The sequence below is a fragment of the Bombina bombina genome, chromosome 1, assembly GCF_027579735.1.
Source record: "Bombina bombina isolate aBomBom1 chromosome 1, aBomBom1.pri, whole genome shotgun sequence".
Taxonomy (NCBI): Eukaryota; Metazoa; Chordata; class Amphibia; order Anura; family Bombinatoridae; genus Bombina; species Bombina bombina.
The window spans coordinates 914,658,245-914,671,069 of NC_069499.1; the positions used below are offsets into that span (position 1 = coordinate 914,658,245).

Sequence of the window (12,825 nt, forward strand, 5' to 3'; positions counted from 1 at the left end):
GATATTTATGTGTGCATGTATGTACATTTGGTATATATGAAACCGAAGTATGTACTAATGTGTAATCTGTAAAAAAAATGTAACGCTCCAAATGTATGATTTGATGTTTATTAGTTATGAATGTAGAGTTATTTTCTAAAATGTTTGTATTGATGCATGTATTCAGGATCGATGATTATTTAGTGCCGATTTATTACATCTTTATCGTTGCGTATGTGGACTGCTATGAATGTATCTGAATATGTGTGCAATTATAATAGATAAATAGTAAATTTGTGGTATTATGAGCAAATATTACTGAATACCGTTGAATACACTTTTGCGCTAAAAAAAAAAAAAATTCATAAGTGCTGATTGATGGAGAATGTTATAAAAAAAAGTGAATGTGTAATCTTTAGAATATAATTCATAAATGCACAGTTGTAATAGCAATGGTATCTATTTTTTAATTAGAATGTATTCGCATATAATTATTTTAGACTTTGTATAATCATATACATAGTTGTCACATTGAGATGTTGGAATTAAAACATAAATCTATTTAACTATATTCATTATTTAATTATTAATTTTTAATTAAAATGAAATAATAATAAATAGCGTTCAATTTAAAAGCAAATAAATACAGATTTTACCTGTACAATGATGTCTCCTGCAACACACGAACTCAATGCAGCAAGCTTGTAACGGAATAAATACAAAAATTACAAACAATAGCTTGCTTATCAAGTTAGTGGGTTGAGCAGAGACATGCAGAAAACACCCATAAATTAGAGACAGAGATAAGAATTTATAAGTCATTTAACTTTCTTTGTTCGTAAAACAGACTTAGCCGCAATTGAATCAAATACCGATGTCATGGATATAGTTTTTGTAATGCGCATGCGTTATGCCAGTCGATCACGTAATGGCGTTTGGAATCAGATGTTCAATATGCGCATGCGATAAGTTGCTAAATGATTTGCGCATGCGCGCGATGACGATCGATTTGGATAATTATATGCACGATAGAGCACTGCGATTGGACAAAGTCTATTCTAATTTCGTCACTGAAAAAGGGGGTTTGGCAGCGGTGACGCGATTGCAAGGATTTTATATATCGTTTTCTAAGGCAAGAAATACTCGTTTGAGATTGCAATAAGGTAATTTTTACTTGATAAGTTGTTGACAATAGATTTTAGGGTGTTAATTGGAGTAAAAAAAACAAAGTTTTGGAATCCTTTAAACTGAACCTCCATAACTGCAAACCCCTGGCATTGTAGCTGGGGAGAAGCTACTCTAAAATTGTGAGGTGATTTTTAATCATGGTAAAATCTTAGTTTAGCGTTCTAAATTATTTTCTCAGCCATATCTTAATCATATAACTTTCCATTCTATTTGGCCAATATACAGTATATGCCACACAAAAAAACATCGTTTGTTTCCAGCTGTTTTAATTTTTCCTTAAATTTTGCAGGCATTTTGTTATTCCTTACATTATTCTGTACTAAACCTTAACTTCTTAAAGCCGTCTTTTTATTGTTTTACTTTAAAGCCTTAAACTAACCCTTGCCCCTTACGTTGTACAACATTGAGAAATAAGCGAGCTACAGAAACAGAAGTTAAAGAAAAAAAAGTTTCAAAATTGGCTGGTGTCTGGAGATATTGAAGTCTCGTAGCAGCCAACTGATGGAAAATATTATTTAACAAACAAAAAAAAGTCCTTGTTTTGAACGTACAATTTAAGCCGTTATCAGCTATTGGGTCCTAGCCCCAAAAACCAATATATGTTGTCAGGAGCAACATCCCAAGACACCGCTGATAATTTGGGGTGATAAAAAAAATTGTATTTTGTGATCAGTGTCTCCTATCACTAAATCTAAATCACCGCTTTATACTCAAACTAAAAGTTGATCAAATACAAATATAACATTAACCCTATGAGCTCGACTTTATTTGGTGACGCAGTCGGTTCGCTCCCCCCTATTGGCTGCAACTGCCTGGAACTATTTTGTTTCGCCTTTGGCTAACAAGATTTTGTATGTTGCGCCCAGCACTGTCTCTTACTGAATAAATTGGCGTTCTTAGACAGGAATTCGTCTTTCATTGGTCTTTGTAGCCATCATTCAGGGCTCCTTACGCCTATTGGCTGATGTTATCACTTGTTTCCGTTTCCTTCATGAAATCCTCCAGCAAACAATAATACAGGAAATGATAATGTTTATCAACATATATAAAACCATGTGTAAATACAGTGCTATCTGTAAGCGCTAAACCCATTGTATCTATAGATAGCTAAATGTCAGTGAATGTGAAACCTCTGATTACTGTGGCACAGGATGTAAGAATGGCTGTTTGCTGGCAGTGACAGCGGGAGGACCTGTGTTAGGGAAGTGGTGGCTAATAACCCGCAGGCTGATCCAGAAAAGAACAACCAGGTGAGGCAAGTGGTTTAACTCTTAAGTGGCTATAGAGGGTGCTGCACAGTCATTGAATTAAAGAGGCAGTGAATACTTTCAGATTTGTATTTAAAACGTTTAAAGGGACACTGAACCCAATTTTTTCTTTCAAAATTCAGATAGAACATGCAATTTTAAGCAATTTTCTAATTTAATCCTATTATCAATTTTTCTTTGTTCTCTTTCTATCTTTATTTGAAAAAGCAGGAATCTAAGCTAAGGAGCCTGCCCATTTTTGGTTCAGCACCTGGGTTTAGCTTGCTAATTGGTGGCTAAATGTACTCACCAATCAGCAAGCGCTATCCAGGGTGCCAAACCAAAAATTGGCCTGCTCCTTTGCTTAGTTTCCTGCTTTTTCAAATACAAATTGCAAGAGACCAAAGAAAAATTGACAATAGGAGTAAATTATAAAGTATCTTAAAATTGCATGCTCTATCTGAATCATGAAAGAAAAAATGTGGGTTTAGTATCACTTTAACCCCTTAGTGACCAGACCATTTTTCAATTTTCTTACTGTTTGGGACCAGAACTGTTTTTACATTTCTGCAGTGTTTGTGTTTAGCTGTAATTTTTCTCTTACTTATTTACTGTACCCACACATATTATATGAATGGACTTTCTAAAGATACCATTATTTTCATCATATCTTATAATTTATTATAATTTTTTTTTTTTATAAAATATGATGGAAAAAACCCAAAAAACGCTTTTTCTATCTTTGACCCCCCCCCCAAATCTGTTACACATCTACAACTACCAAAAAACTCCCATGCTAATTACAGGTATACCTCACTTTACAGCGATTCGCTAATACAGCGCTCTGTGGAGCTGAAGTTCAGCCTCCAAGGATTTTGAAACAGTGCTGTAATCATTGTGAGATTGCAAGAAAAGTGACTGGCACCATTTTGTTATGCACAGTTCACTCTGTTTACAGCATTACAGTGCAATCTGTGTCTCAGTGCTATAGTCTGGCAAATTTTACTACAGTAATTGTCACTATTTTACAGGTACAGTATTTATTGAATCCTAATTGAATACTGTGCTGTGCTAGTGTTAAACTAAACGTAGCACTACTGCAACCCTAATCTATGTTAGTTCAAACATTTTTTAAAGTCTTTAAACACACTGGCAAGTGAATAAAAAGCTAAAACTGCCTTGTTTCACTTTAAGGCGGTTTTCACTTTACAGCGGGGCTCCAGTCCCTAACCCGCTGTATGATCGAGGTATACCTGTAGTTTCTAAATTTTGTCCTGTGTTTAGAAATACTCAATGTTTACATGTTCTTTGCTTTTTTTTGCAAGTTAGGACAATAAATACAAGTAGCACTTTGCTATTTCCAAACCATTCCCCCCCCAAAAAAAATTAGCGATAGTTACATTGGAACACTGCTATCTGTCAGGAATCCCTGAATAACCGATAGTTACATTGTAACACTGCTATCTGTCAGGAATCCCTGAATAACCCTTCACATGTATATAGTCTTTTTAGTAGACAACCCAAAGTATTGATCTAGGCCCATTTTGGTATATTTCATACCACCATTTCACCGTCAAATGGGATCAAATAAAAAAATTGTTCACTTTTTCACAAATGGTTGTAAATGCTTCTCTGGGATCCCCTTTGTTCAGAAATAGCAGACATATATGGCTTTGGCATTACTTTTTGGTAATTAGAAGGCCGCTAAATGCCGCTGCGCACCACACTTGTCTTATGCCCAGCAGTGAAGAGGTTAATTAGGTAGCTTGTAGGGTTAATTTTAGCTTTACTGTAGAGATCAGCCTCCCACCTGACATATCCCACCCCTGATCCCTCCTTGATCCCCCTCAAACTGCTCTCTTTCCTCCAACACCTCACAATTGTGTCCGCTGTCTTTAGTACTGGCAGAAAGTCCGCCAGTACTAAAATAAAAGGCTTTTTATTTTATTTTATTTTTTTGTATTAATTTTCTGCAGTGTGTGATTTCCCTCCCCCCCAGCCCCCAACCTCCCTGATTCCCTTGTGATCACTTCCACCGATTGAAACCCAAGAGGACGTGCCAGGCATGTCCTTGGTCATTGACACTTTTTGTAAGACTTGCCTGACACGTCCTAGGTCGTTAAGGGGTTATCTATGTGCAATGAAAGAACTTTGCAATATACTTTCATTATTTATTTTTTCCTCTTTTCATGTAACTTATCCAGGATAATTGTGAGTTTTTTTAATTCTCAGAACTGTAAATGCACATAACCCAGCTACAGGCCTCAGCAGATAAAACAATGCACTTTATAGTAACATAATGACTGTGGCTACATTAGTTGCAAGTCTGGATTGAGTACTCCAATTAAGTCAAGCAATAGGGGTTTAGATATTAAAGCAATATGAAACCCATTTTTTTTTCCTTTCAACATTCAGGTAGAGAATGCAATTTTAAATAACTTTCTAATTTACTCCTATTATCAATTTTTCTTTGTTCTCCTGTAAAAGCAGGAATGTAAGCTTAGGAGCTGGTCCATTCTTGGTTCAGCACCTGGGTAGCGCTTGCTTATTAGTGGCTACATTTAGCCGTTTTGCAAGAGCACTAGATTGCAGCACCATTTCCTGCCACGTTTCTTCAACAAAGAATAGGAACAATGCAAATTTGTTAAAGGGACAGTCAAGTCCAAAAAAACCTTTAATGTTTCAAATAGGGCATGTAATTTTAAACAACTTTCCAATTTACTTTTATCACCAATTTTGCTTTGTTCTCTTGGTATTCTTAGTTGAAAGCTAAACCTAGGAGGTTCATATGCTAATGTCTTAGACCTTGAAGGCCGCCTCTAATCTAAATGCATTTTGATAGTTTTTCACCACTAGAGGGCATTAGTTCATGTGTTTCATATAGATAACATTGAGCTCATGCACGTGAATTTACCATAGAGACAGCTCTGATTGGCTAAAATGTAAGTCTGTCAAAAGAACTGAAATAAGGGGGCAGTCTGCTGAGGCTTAGATACAAGGTAATTACAGAGGTAAAATGTGTATAATTATAACTGTTTTGGTTATGCAAAACTGGGGAATTGGTAATTGAGGGATTATCTATCTTTTAAAACAACAAAAATTCTGGTGTTGACTGTCCCTTTAATAGGAGAAGTAAATTGTAAACTTTTTGTTTTTTTAAATTTTTATGCTGTCTGAATTACAAAAGATAATTTTTGTTTTTTATATCCCTTTAATGCAGAATAAGCATCTAGGACGTCCCCCTCTGTAAGCTTCTGACCGTTGGCGGTGAATAGCTGTTCTGATACATTCAAATACCTCATGAGCCTTAAAAGGGATATGAAACCCAAACATTTTCTTTCATGATTTAGGTAGAACATACAATTTTAAACAACTTTCCAGTTTACATCTATAATCAAATTTGCTTAATTCTCTTGGTATCATTTGTTGAAGGAGCAGCAATGCACTACTGGTTTCTAACTGAACACATGGATGTGCCAATGACAATCTGTGTGTGTGTTTGTGTGTGTATATATATATATATATATATATATATATATATATGAGCTGCAACAACTAATCGTCATAATCGATTATGAAAATAGTTGTCAATGAATCTCATAATCGATTAGTTGGTTTGCAATTAGTTGGTCTGTGCACAACACCAGCTGCTTCACTCCACTGAGCTCCTGCATATGGTATTGTTTTTTTTGGTTATGTCCTTAGCCTAAAGGACATCTACAGACGTCTACTTTTCACTTTTTCAGGACAGTATACGTTTACAACCACCCCTGGCTTATGTGCAACCCAGCTATAATAGTTATCATTTGTATCGTTTATATAAAATCAGGTGATTTGGAACTATGCTTTTCATGATATAGTACTGAGCTTGTTATTTACAAAAAATAAAAAAGTATCCCTCTTTTGCATTAAATAACCCTCTTTTGCATTAAATAACCAGGATTTCATGGATGAATGGAATAATAATTTGACCAACTGCTCCATCATCCTGATGAAACAGCTGTTAAAACATAAAAAAGAAGAGAGGGATTCTTTACTAGCACAAATAGAGGAGATTGTAGAGTCACTAAAACCATTTGAACAGACAAAGAAATACATAGATTACAAAACACAATTAGACACTACCATGCAACAATTAGATTCTACACTATCAGAAAGAAAAGTGAGCAAGTACCAAAGGGATGTAAAAGATTACGAATTAGACATCGTTTATTCATGGCAAAAAGATAGACCAAATAGACAAAAGAGCCATTCTCAACATAACAATCATAGAAATAAGAATAAAAATAAAAACAAAAGAAAAGGTACTTTTAATCACACACCAAATGCCAAACGAGTTACATTCTCAAGTATTGACACAGATAATACAGAGGGATCACTGACTACAGAAGACACACAAGCACACACTTCTAATGAAGAAATAACTAGTCATGAAATCCCAGAAGGCAGACCAAAATTATCAACATTAGTACAAATACCCATCACTAGCAGTACACCAAAAAAGGATTTACCACTACGCTACCCAAGCAGAACAAAAAAGACAACACAAAAGAAGTAGGATCAGTAATCAATCTGTCTAGCACTACTCTCACTAGCTCCCAAATTAGTTTATTAAATAAAGGGTTATCTTTTGCACCTTCCACCAATTTTGATTTGTTTTCTACCATACTGGACATTAATGCCCTTGTTAGAAAAATCACTCTATATAAACACTTCTCACAAATAAAAAACACTACAGATACACAAGAGAACTGCACATTGTTAGAAAACATACCACATAGAGAGGCATACTCTATAGGTCTAAAATATACTGATCTAAGTGATCTGAACACATTAACTGCACTGCAAGCGATCACACTTAGAGAAGTCAGCACTTATGATCCCATTCCCAAACCTAAAATTTCAACACACACTAAATCGTATTTTTACCCAGTACACAGCAGGAGTGAAGCAATAGAAATGTTTCAGAATCTTGTAGAGTTAGAACTCACTAGTCTGCACTCCACCACAGAGTCTGCCTCTACCACAATCACTAACCTTATGAGTAAACAAAACTTATCTATCAGTGAACAACAAGCACTAAAGTCACTTAGTAACAACAATGACATAGTAGTCACCTCAGCAGATAAAGGCGGAGCAGTTGTGATCCTCAATACTGAAGATTATAGAAGAGAAGTATATAGACATCTTAATGACAGAGAGACATACCACAAACTTACCTACAATCCTACCAATAAGTATAAACAAGAACTTCATACACTGTTAGATTCAGCAGTAGAGGAAGGGTTTCTAAATCATGAAACAGCAGATCATTGCCTGGTAGAATATCCCATCATTCCCACCTTTCGCATAGTACCGAAGATACACAAATCTCTTATTGATACACCTGGCAGGCCTATTGTAGCCAGCAGAGGCTCACTATGCGAAAGGATAGGTAATTGGCTAGACAACATACTACAACCTATAGTTAAGTCCCTACCAGGATACATACGAGACAGCACACATCTCATACAACAAATCCAAACCATTACATGGCAGCAAGACTACACTTGGCTAAGTGTAGATGTATCAGCTCTGTATTCTAGTATCCCCCATGAGGAAGGCCTTAAAGCCCTTACATACATGTTAAAGAGACACACCAGTTATCCAGAAGAATTCATCATATTTCTAGAAGAACTTACAAGATTCCTTCTCACACACAACTACTTTGTCTTCGAGGGGCAGTACTACCTCCAAAAATGTGGCACGGCCATGGGAGCCAAATTCGCCCCCTCCTATGCAAACTTATATATGGGGTATTTTGAACATCTGTATCTCTTTGGGGGTGGACTGGCCCTCGACGACAAAGTAGTAGTATATGGCAGGTTTATAGACGACCTGATATTCATCTATAACAAAAACACTGAACTCACTGTCCAGGAAATCGTTGATTTCTTTAACAACAATACACTCAATCTGTCATTTACCCACCAAAATAATGACAAGACCATCAATTTTTTAGATCTTACATTAGAGCACAACGATGAAGGGAAGATTACAACTAGTACATTTAGAAAACCCCTGTCAAGAAATACAATACTTAGAGCAGACTCCTGCCATGCCCCACACATGCAAAAAGGCATTCCCAAGGGCCAATATCTAAGATTGCGAAGAAACTGCAGTTCTCTCCAATTATACTTTAAACAAGCAGAAGAACTTGCAAATAGACTCATATCCAGAGGCTACAAAAAAAGTGTGCTTCTTAAAATCAAATCTCAAGTAGCAAGGATAGATAGGACCACATTATTTAACAACAAAAAAACCACAACAGGAACAATCAGCAGTAGCAACAAAAACTCCACATTTACAGAAGATATTTGCTTTGTAACAAAATATAGCAATCAATTCTACACCATCACAAAGATCATTAAGAAATATTTACCAGTTCTCAATAGTGATATCACTTTGAGAAATAAATTACAAAAACATATAAGATTTGTAGCCAAAAAAGCACCAACTATACGTGATAAGATCACACATAAATTTCATAAAAAACCTTTACCAGCCACCAATTGGCTAACCCCCACCAAAGGTAATTACAGATGTGGCCATGTACCATGTAAAAGTTGCAAATATACTGAAAAATGTTTAACGTTTAGCTCTTCAGAAACACATAAATCATATCCAATAACCGATAGAATGGACTGTACGTCCACTCACATAATATATTTAATTACATGCACACATTGCCAACAACAATACATAGGCATCACGACACGTCCACTGAAGGACCGTATAAGAGAACATCTCTTATCAATAGAAGAGGAATTCCCTAGGACACCTGTGGCGAAACACTTTCATACACATGATAATAAACTTAGCCATTTTTCATTTAAAGCCATAGAACACATAACAAATAATCCATTAGGGGGTGACAGAAATAAGATGTTATCCAAAAGAGAAGTATATTGGATATTCATGTTGCAAACTAGAGCACCACAAGGCATGAACAAAAGATATGATGTTAATCTATATATAGAGTAAGTAATGTATGTTTCACTTCTATATCATAAATAACTTTCATATACTGCTTCATTAAACAAACACAACTAACATCAATACACTTCATATACACAACATCATATCTTAGGTTCACCAATTATATAGATAAAATTACTTTGAATCCAGTAATAATCAAACCAACAATCCATAGGGTTCAGTCTATTAGTCTCTAACTCTCTCCTCTCTGCTCCCACCAAAGGTTTGCTAGAATTGTCTATGCTTTATTTATTTAAGCATAACCTATCCCTCACTAATTAAAAAAGGAATTAAAAAATGAGTTTAAAAAATAATCTTTCCTACAATCCTTCATAAGAAAATGTTTTTAACATAACTTATCCATTAGCCATATCCATCTAATTTTAGCATAGTTAAAACTATCAAGTTATGAACCAACTATTTAATGTAACCCAATATTTCCTCCTTAGGGTTAGATTTACAAGTACATTTGTAATCAAGACCACTATCCAGTCTTTCTTATAGTTTCATAACAAACAATGTGAAATATATTATACACAATATCACATTAGCTAGGGGTTTCATATAGAAACCATAGCCAATAGAGTGCTATTTTTAGATATTTTCTCAACGTCCCAGAAATGTTATTAATCATTTTAACGAACAATCATGTCTTGCATATTGCTGCTTCTTTATAGCAAGTTACATAATAGTTGCTATATAACTATGGCTTTATAGAGAGTTACATAATGTCTTCTCTCTGCTAGTGACCTTTTTTGTCCACTCTAACACAAGCAGATAAAGTCTACCATACTTACATGTAACTGTGCCATCCCTTACACAAAAAAAAGAAACACAGTGCTGAGATTTTAAAGAGAGACATACAATCTTTTTTCTGCAAGTGACAGTTTTGGTTCACTTTGACAAAAGCAGACAAAGTTTATTGTGTTTTTATACAACTGCCCATTTCATATATAATTATAAAAAAAAGGGGGAAAATAACTATCTATAAACACACACACTTTTATCTGCAGCTCTCTTTTAAAAGCACCAAGCTATTACCTTTCCCAATTTTTAAGGCATAAGTAGAAGCATTGCAACAACTTCAAAGTCAATTATTGGAAAATTGTTTGCTAACAAGTACCTAGTATTTAAATATTTGCTTAACATACCATCTGTTCAAGAGGGTACTCTGCTGCCCAGGACCACTAAGCCAGGTGTGCACGATATCAATAGAAAACCAATCTGTGAAAATTCTCATCTACTAAAAGGGTTAACAAAACACCACCCATGATTGGTCACTCACACCTTTTTAAGGATCCTGACCAGCAGAGACCATTATCTCTGATGAAGCGCATGTGCCCATGCGCGAAACGCGTAAGATAGGAGCTTACCCTGTGTCTGATGATAAGCCTGCTCCTGAATAAAAACTTCTTTTCATCTACCTCAAGTCTCAGCATTCCTTTTTCCTCATTCATTATTATTTACACCTAGCCCTAGATTGATGGGAGTTATTTAAATTGATGTGCACTATTATCTGTTTGCACAATTATTATCTGATTGCTTTCTATTGCTGATTATATGTACTGTATAAATAAATGTGTAAGGCTTTGTCCTGTTATTGATATACAGTCCTTAGCGCTTTTGATTTGTTTTTTATTGTTTTATATTTTTAATATATTGTGAAAATATGTACCAGATTCAACCTATAAGTATATATCTGTTATTTTTAGAGCGGACTAGATATTTCCCCCTAACATTATAGCTGGTTATTTACCATTGCATATTGATATTCAAGATATTTTTTATGTAAGAATAAAGTCAAGGGTTACTTTATTGAGAGGCCCCTTGCCAAGGTGAAAACCCCTTTGCATTGGTGAAGAGCTAACAAAGATAAATATCCCACTTTGGTAAAATTGACAAAACCCTACTTATACATCTCAAGCACCTCAACACCATCTTAGTGCCTTTTCTCTGCTGCAGGAAATATAGCTGCAAACAGAGAACCAGCCTTAGCCAGAAGCATGTGGACATGTTGAGATTTTTGCATTTCAATGCAAAGTTTCTGAAAGAGTGAATAACAGAATGTTATTAACAGTGATAGTCTCTTTCTAGTTCTACCTCTTTTCAAACAGGTTTTGTTTTTGTTTTGTTTAATTATAAAACTGTTCTCTGCTGCTTAAAAATTGGACGAACAGTTGTGTTAATGTAAAGTTTTAGTCTGAAGTTTATATTTGTAACACTCAGTATGTGGATTTTATTTAAAACATAGGAAACAATTATTGATTCTTTTTTTTTATCCGATTAGTCTATTAATCAAAAAAATAATCGGCCAATTAATCGATTATGAAAATAATCGTTAGTTGCAGTGTGTGTGTGTATATGTATGTATGTATGTATGTATGTGTGTGTATATATGCAGCCCCAAATCAGCAGCTAGAACCTAAGTTCTTTGTTGCTCCTGAGCTTACCTAGATAAGCCTTTCAGCAAAGGATAACAAGAGAAGGAAGCAAATTAAATAATAGAAGTAAATTGGAAAGTTGTTTAAAATTGCACGCTCTTTCTGAATCACAAGAGAAAATTTTTGGGCTTCATGATGTTTAAGTCTGAGTACATTGTCCCTTTTAAAAGGTAAATTTGAGTGATGCGTTAAAGGGACATAAATCACTGAGATTTTTATATAAAATGTCTAATTTAAAAGCTTTCAGTATATCTTTAATTGTTTATTTTTACCCATTTTTTAATGTAATTAAAATCTAAATTGTGGGTTTTCCATTTCTGAGAATTGGAAGTGTACACTAGTTTGTATGCTGACTTGTACTTCACTGGTCCTTGTGTTAAGTCTCATACAATAAATTCTTTAGCACAGATTTCATGTTTAGTCTTTCTGAAGAGCCACATTCTCCCTTCTCCTGCTCACTGGCACAGCTGTTGGCTACTGATTGAACTGCCTGGATTGCGCTGTCCATGTCCCACATTCTGCCCACACAACAACCCAAAGGCACTCATCCAGGAAAATGGCAGCAAATAAGCATTTCTATTGCCTACTTCAGGGAACATATTTCTCATGTTTAAGATACTGTTGGGAAGACTGTGGTTGCGGACAGGTTATTTCTAATTCAATTTCCTTTCTAACACACCGGTAACTATCCTATACAAAAGGGAAACCATGCAAGTACTAATTTACAGAACTTCTTTCTGTCATGTACATTTTTATATGGACATCAATGAATTATATGGACATCAATGAATTATATGGACACGTTTATGCATAGAAAGTAAAAATAACAAAAGTTTGTAGTTTTATTTCCCCCTTTCCCATAATTTAACTCTGAAAAGGTCAGTTTTTTAATATATTGAAATATATATATTCTGTCATACTTCTGCTATTAACAGAGCAAAGGTGCCACCTCT

At 35.0% G+C, this 12,825-nt stretch overlaps 1 protein-coding gene across 2 annotated transcripts in view; it reads left to right on the plus strand.

Moving 5' to 3' along the window:
• The first annotated feature begins 2,146 nt into the window (after positions 1-2,146).
• Positions 2,147-12,825, plus strand: part of TK2 (thymidine kinase 2) — a 238,139-nt gene continuing 227,460 nt past the window's right edge. For both annotated transcript variants that reach the window (XM_053716021.1, XM_053688668.1), the window contains exon 1: positions 2,147-2,417. The gene's annotated coding sequence lies outside the window, so the exon portion shown is untranslated. The remainder of the gene's footprint in view (positions 2,418-12,825) is intronic.